The sequence below is a fragment of the Tympanuchus pallidicinctus genome, unplaced genomic scaffold (genome assembly GCF_026119805.1).
Source record: "Tympanuchus pallidicinctus isolate F22 unplaced genomic scaffold, pur_lepc_1.0 scaffold28, whole genome shotgun sequence".
Classification (NCBI taxonomy): domain Eukaryota; kingdom Metazoa; phylum Chordata; class Aves; order Galliformes; family Phasianidae; genus Tympanuchus; species Tympanuchus pallidicinctus.
The window spans coordinates 288,424-296,089 of NW_026294745.1; positions in this window are offsets into that span (position 1 = coordinate 288,424).

Sequence of the window (7,666 nt, forward strand, 5' to 3'; positions counted from 1 at the left end):
CGGAGCCGGAGCCGGCGCGGGGGAGCGGCGCGGCGGAGGGAGGAGAGGAGGGGAGCGGAGCCGAGCGGAGCCGAGCGGCGGGGGAGGGCAACGGCGGCCGCCCCGGCCCCCGCGCTGCGCCGTGCGCTGCGGCCCCGCCCGCGGCTCCCCGGCCCCCCCCGGCCTCCCTCCAGCTCTGCCCGGCTCTCCCCGGTTCTACTCGGCTCCCCGCAGCCCCCTGTGACTCCTTCTTCCCCAGGAATCTCCCCCCTCCTTCAACCCGTAGGCTGCAGCCCGGCTTCGCCGCTCCTAGTCCCCAGGCCCCCACCGGCTCCCCAGGTCCCTCTCTGCTCCCCGTTCCATCCCTGTCTTGCCCCCTTTCCTCCCTCGGGCTGCCCAAATGCCGGCCGTGGAGAGGGCAGTGGTGCTCTGGGAGGGGCTGAAACAGGCCCAGTGCCCCCCTTGGGATCACAGAAACTCCAGGGACTGGTCCTGCTGCTGGAGCCAGGGAAGCCAAGGCTGGTATTCTGGCTGTGGGTGAGGACACTGGCATCCCCATGGACAACCCTCAGAAAGCCACAGATCTCTGTGATCTCCCTGCTCATGGTGGCCAGGGACAGACAGCTCCTAGGGTCCCAGCCCACTCTGGTCCCCCTGAATCGCCACCAATACAGTGAGATGGGTCCTTGTAGCAGGCTGTGGCTGAGCTGCCAGAGCTACCAGTGCTGTTACACTGACTTGGATAAGAACAGAAACCGAGGCTTCTTGCTCTCAAAATCACAAATCTGACCCTGAGTTGTTTACTGTAAATCAGCTCCCAGTGAGAGCTGCCTGGTCCCCTCTGCCTGTCACATCCAATAGCCAGAGTGGTGTCACCAAGCGTGGCACAAGAGCCAAATATCACAAGACCAAGGCCAGCATTTCCCCATAATATCTCCTTTGTTGATAGTGCAGATCCGACCCTACTACCTTTTAGACATCTATTTGGTTACCTCAGCAACAATAACCCAAACCTGCTATCACTACAAATGCTACATATCCAAAGTGGGATTTGCTTGCCCAGAGGATTCATTTGGGATAACAAAGCTATCTGTGGCAGTATGTGTGCTCTGCTCCCCCTGCTCCATCCCCGCCCTCCCTCCCGACCTGCGTTTATCACAGATAAAAGTTGTCTCTCGTTCAGCAGTTTTCCTTGAGTGATTTTGATTGTGTTCATTTGCATTGTAGTAAACTCCAAAGATAGCCAGATAATAACATCAGTGCCATGGTAACAGGGAGGAGAAAAAAAATATATAATAAAAGGAAGATAGGGGGAATTTGTAAGGCAAAAATGCCCTCAGAGTGGCAGAAGTTGGTGATGGGGGGGAGAGAGAGGAACGGAGCCCGAATCTCAGCCTGTGTGCACAGTTTTGGGTGGGCAGTGCATGGTGATGGGCGCTGCCCTGCAGGAGAAGCAGCCCCAGAACTCTGTGCAAGGAAAGGAGAAATGAGAAATGGATATTGCTCCCTGGGCAGTGCTCAGGGAATTTGAAAGGAAATCAAGAGGAGCATCTCCTGAGGCCATTTTAGTGGGCATCGCTTTAATTAACCCCATGTTCATCGGTGGCTACCTTGGACCTTTGATTAATAGGGAAGAAAATCAATGAGCGCGCTAAAAATTCAGATAAGTTTCACAGCTAATTCAAATTTCACATTTTAATCGTGTCTTCGTGTCAATCTTAATTACCATAATTAAGTCAGATGTGACTTAGCAAGAGCAGCTTGAAGATAAGGCGCTCTGAGAAGGGCAGCGGTGCCGCTCCCTGGCTCTGGGGTTGGTCTGCAGCTGCGTGGGGCTGTGCTGAGCCCACAAGCTCTGGGCTCTGAAGCGGAGATAGAGGCATTGCTCAGCTCTCTGAGCTGCTCCTGAAGCCCAGCTCTACCCAGCCAGTGGTTTTGCTGCTCTGTCCCCAACAACGCAGGGAAAAGATTGCCGGATTGCCTGCGTGGCAGTTGCTGGAGGATATGTGGTGGCCTGGAGGAGCTCAGCCCCACCGTTTTGGCAGTGCCACTGGGTGAGATCAGTGGGAGCAATGTAGATTCCAGACCGCTGGGAAAATCAATCTCTCATTTATTTCTATGGTGGGGATGCAGCAGCCCAGCAATGCTGCGTTGGCTCTGCAGTCACACCCATCGATTGCAGCCTCGCAGTTCTGGGGAACGATCGGCGTCTCTGCTGACTGGGGGACATCTCTGCTGAGTGGCAATATTGTCTTGGGGCAAAAAAAAAGGCCTTTGTCCCTCAGAATGGCGGAGCCACTCCAGCCCTTGGCTTCTGCAGCCCTGCTCTGCCTCACAAACACGGACACTGAATGGGGGTTTGAGCTGAGGCCAGGCGCGTTTCCAGCCCCTTTTAGCGCGTGCCCGCAGACACAGCTGGGGGCCTTTCAGGAGGGAAGCCCTTGTTCCTTGGCGACAGGAGAAGACTTTGCCCGGCTCAAAAATAGGCTCTCTGTTGCCTGTTGGGATTTGGAGGGGAAACAAAGCCGCTGCAGGGATGGGGCAGCGGAACTGGAGGGTTCTGTGGCTGCAGCATCAGCCCCACAGCGGTGCACAGCCCCCCCGGGTTGCTGCATGGGTTGGCAGAGGCGCAGCCCCAAGGGCCATCTCATCAGCCGTGCAAAGGCTTTGGCCATGCAGTGGGGCTGCACCTGAGCCCCTGCGCCTCTGTTCCACAGCCCTAACACAGGGTACTGGCACTGTTTTATCCCACATGCATCATTCAAAACTCAGTTAACGGCAGCTCACGAAGTGCTGAACCCTGCCAGCCTTGTTATCACCATTATTCCCCAACCAAGATGCTCAGTTGAGTGGCTGTGCATAGTTCCTCCCCTGGCACGACAAAGCCTTTCACCGCACCACCAGGTTGGGCTGCAGGGCTGGGTCTGTGGGAGGGCAGCATTGCAAGAGTTCTCTTTCCTGACAGATAGAGCAAGACAGAGTAAGCTGCCTTCTGCATTGCCCAGCAGAGCCCTGCTCTGAGAAGGCTTTTTTTACCAGGGCCCCCATTCCCCGTGTTTGTTCAAAATTGGTATTCACACCAGAATGCTGCTGGTATTTGCTCATTGCTTCCCATATAAATTGCAAGATAAGTTACTCTGCACCAGATACTGTTCCTGACACAGAAAGCTGAATTTGTAAATTCATGAGTGCACAGAATTGATGTTGTCCTATCTAGCAATTTCTCCTTAAGAAATAAAAAGAAGTTTTGTTGGAAGTTTTCTGCAGTGAGGCAAATCTCTGCAGCTCCTCAGCCTTGTCTGCCTGCAAGAGGGCAGCGATGCATTATTTCTGCATTATCTGCACGTGCTGCACTTACCTTTCACTTGTTCTCAGGATGTAATGGGCTCAGCCTCAGCACTGAGCAGAGGACACTCTTCTCAACGCCAAACGATTTCCCCAAAACATGCTCTGCAATCAGTGTCTCTGTGGGATGTGGATTGGGTTTGTATGGCCCTGAGATGTGGGCTGGGGATGAATGCCACCGGATGCATCTCAACAACGCAGTCAGGCGGTGGGCAAAGGCAGAGGAATGGCAAAGGGAAATGGAAAAGAGGGAAAGAATGGCTGACAGTGAGCACAGCAACGGCGGTGTTACAGAAACCGGGTTCTTGTCGAACAGCTGATTGTGATCTTTGAAGAGATTACAGATTTGGGAGGGGGGAAGGTGTCTGCGGAGCTACTGCAGGTTGTCGCAATGCATTTGATGTGGCATCAAGCAGAATTCTCATGAAAAGCAGCATGATCCATATCAGAGCAGTGCATCTGAAGAGAGTTAAGAACTGGCTCATTCACAGATCTCCAAAAACAGCAGTGAGGAATCATCTTCAAATGGAGGAATTATTAATGAATCCTTTAAGAACCAGTGCTTAGCTCTGTCACCGCTTCACATTTTCATTTATCATCTGCAGGTACATGTAAAATATCCGGTGATTGCGCTCACAAGGAGGGGATTAGCAGGGCAGTCAGCCCGGGCTGCACTGTGTGAGCAGGTTAACCCGAAGGGTAAATGATTCCAACCAGCCTGGTTGTGTGCTGGGAGCAGGGGACGGATGGTGGGAGAAGTGCAGAGCTCCAAGAGGAGCGGGGTGGCAGCACTCGAGGTGGTTGTTCTCATTCTGGGGAAGGGATTGGTTCCAAAGCTCTTCTCACGTAAGGAAGAATCCATACCGTTTCACTTTGCTCTCCCAAGCTTTGATGGTTTAATTGATTGGTTTGTAAGTGCTTGGCAGCAGACCAGCTCCTTGCTGATAGCACGGCTGCAGTTCCCATGGTTGGAAGGCATTCGCTGCCCCCCAGCTCCTCCCTCTGCCCACCAAGGGCAGGATGCTCCTCATTGCCTTTGCACAAAAGCCCCAAATGCACCATGCCCACGCAGGCAGCAGGTCGGCCCCATATGGATGCTGGTCCCACCACGCTTCTGCCGTGTGATTGCATTGCATGTCCAACACGTGACACCAGCACAGGTCTATTACTTACCAGGATCTTAGCAAAATCATAACCTTTCACTCGTGCAGAGCTATTATCAAGCCTCGCTCTAACGTGACACTGCTCAGCGTGTCAGTATGATGAGGGGTTGGCACTAAGCTCACCAGCAGTCACTAAGTGCTGCTATATAAATGTCTCCTCCAAAAGCACAGCGTTTAGCATGCCAGCGCCTGCTCAGAGCCCTGCAAACAGGGATCTGCCGAGGCTGCAAGGCCCCGTGCTGGTTGCCCTGTGCTGCGTGTGGGATCTGGCAGAACAGAGGCAACGAGTGCGGGGCCCTGGCAGGGCTTCAGCATCACGGCTGTGCGTGTGCATTCGCACGATGGGAGATGTTGTGCAAGCTGAAATGAGATTAGTTAATGTACTGCAAACACAAACCAACTAGCCGGGGAAAGCTCACACTCTCTCTCCAAGAAATGCAAATCTTTCTGCCTAGTTTGCTGTGCAAAGTTCCCCATTAACCCCTGTGCTCTGCCTGCTGGGGAGGGGAGTCGTTGCAGTCGTTACTGCAATTACCCTGAGTACCACTGGATGCTGCTTGGTAATTACACGGCTTTTCCATCTGGGGATCTCAGAGTGCTCACTGATCAATTCATTAAGCTTTGCAGCAGGCTGTAGGCACAGCACGGGGTGCCACCAGATCGATAACCATCCCCTGAGATGTGGGGAGAGGGCGGGGGGCAGGGCTGGGGGACAGCAAACAGCAGAAGCAGCCACAGCCCCCCCACCCCGGCACAGGGTCCCTGCAGGGGGGTGTGCTCTGGGATGCTTGGCTTTGGGAGGATCCTTGCAGGAAAGCTTTGGGCATGGCATCAACTCCTGCAGCTCAGAGGAGCCCTGGAAGGAGCGCTAGCAGGGGCTGTAAATCTCCTAACAAGGAGCCCGGCTGGGCCCAAGTGAAGAGTTATAAATATGAATAAGATTGAAAGCAGCAATTCTCCTCGGAGTGTGTGGGAACAGAGGTGGGGTGTTCTCCTGCCTGAAAACATGCGCTCGCATCAATTATTGCTGCGGATAGAGAGCTTCCTGGGCTGGTTTGTTTGGGTGCTGAGGGAAAGCCATCACCAAAGCTGCAAGGTTCACCCCCTGACACCCCAATGATGTTCAGGCAGCCCTGATGGAGGGGATGGGGGTACACATAGAGAGGAGGTACAGGGAGGTAAGGGATGCTCCCCAGGGCTGGAGGGCTCCGGAGGCGAGGAAGCTGCTAGCTCTGTCACCGTGGCAACCCCATCCCTCACCCTGGCAGTAATTAAAAGCACAGCTCTGCAAGCAGGAGGCAGCTGGATTGAGATGGATCAGGGATCCCCGGGTTCCCTGGAGCCAGTCGAGAGGCTGTCAAGCCCGCAGGGCTTCTTACTTCATCCTTCTTCCGTAGGGGCCCTGCGTTGAGTGACATGACAGAGGATTTTACATCGTTGCATTTCCCGTTCTTCAAAAATGCAAAGTGTGAAAAGCAAAGTGAAATAGGTGCAGTTGGGATCCTCCACTGCAGGGTGTCAGAGCTTGGGTTCTGGTGCAGGATTTGCAGCCAGTCCCGGCTGGGAGAACTGCAGGTTGGAGCAGCAGAGGCATGGGGATGCGGCAGGCGGTGGCACGGGGCTCATTGGCACCAGGAGGACTCTGGGTGCACTTGGCCTTCCTCTCTTCCCAGGCAACCTTACAGCCCAGATGGAGAGCACCAGAAGGAGCTTTGTTTCCTCCCCAAATCACACGGCACATGCTCTGCCTAGCGCCGTGCCTGCCCAGCGCTGAGCGCAAGCATCTGAGCTCCTTTCCCCCACCCCTCCCCTTGGCAGGCAGCTATCTGCCTTTCTTCTTTCTGCACGTGGCACCTGGTGCCTGGACATGGCTCGTGAGTGCGCAGCAGAAGGCACCAGGAGCTCTCTGTAGCCATCCTGCATCACTGCAGCATCGGGGCTCTGCACCCGTGCAGGGCTGAGCAGCCTTGTGGAGTACGTCCCCTCCAGTCCTATGGGACACAGAAGGAGCTGCCAGCCTGACTTCCTCAGTGCTTTAAACCTGACTTCACGTTGTTGGGTATGAAATACAGACATGGTTTTTGCTTTACAAGTGTGATTGCCTATAACAGCATGAAATTACAGCCAGAACTGATCAGCTTGGCAGCAGATAAGGGAAGCTGTCAAGTGTGGCAGCATGTTGTTACACAGGGGATTGGAAGGAGGGGGCTGCCAGCCCTGTGCCCAGTGGCTCTGGGGTGCACTGGTGGGTGTGCTGGTGCTCCAGGGGCAGCAGGGTCACTCCTGGTGGTGCTGGGGATGGGTGATGTGAGCACCCACAAAGCACAAAGGGTTACTGCCATAGGAACACCAGTGCCTAGCTGCTGATTTGGCCTTTATTTGGTTCTCACAGGGTCTGTCCCAAGTTTGCAGGGGCAGGTGCCTGCACTGCTCCTATCCTCTCCATCCCTATATGTTGGAAGGAGGACTCTGTGGCTCCAGCTGGCTGCTGGATCGAGGACTGCATTAGCATTGACCTCAGGTACGGTGAGCAGCAGAAATTTCCACACTCAGCACAAGCCTGTGCTTGATTCTAAGTCGTGCCTAGCACTGTGCATCAATAGCACCTGTCTTGCAGGAGTGTTTATGGAGAGAGATTAATCAATGTCTGTGAGAATGCATTCTTACCCAGAGATGAATGATGCTCCATCAGTACGAAACGCTGTTATGGTTGTTAATTTTGCATTGTGCACAAATGTGGCATCTGTAATCATCTTTCCTGGCAGCACCTCCTGTGTATATTGGGTACCCAGTGCCTGGGACTGGGCTGGGAAAGGCTGTTGAAAAGTCTTGCATTCCTGTTGCTTGCAGGAATGGGTGACACGAGAAAGATGCAGGACTGTACCTGCTGTGGGTTCCTGCACTTCATTGGCTTGATGTTGCTTCTCTTGCATGTGAGTGAGAACCAAAATGAATGTGAAATCAGAATGGTCTTCCCCCAGGAATTCTTCTTCAGGCTTCACTTGGTGTTACAATGATCAAATCAATCTCAGGAGGTTGCAAATACTTATTAATTAATGCAATGATTGGGTGATTTGGCTGTCATTATGGCTGTCTTTCATGGGGAGAAAGAAAAGCTCGTTTCCACCTTGTTGTTTTAATGCCTGGCATTCTATTGGCACGCCACTCCTCCGCGACAG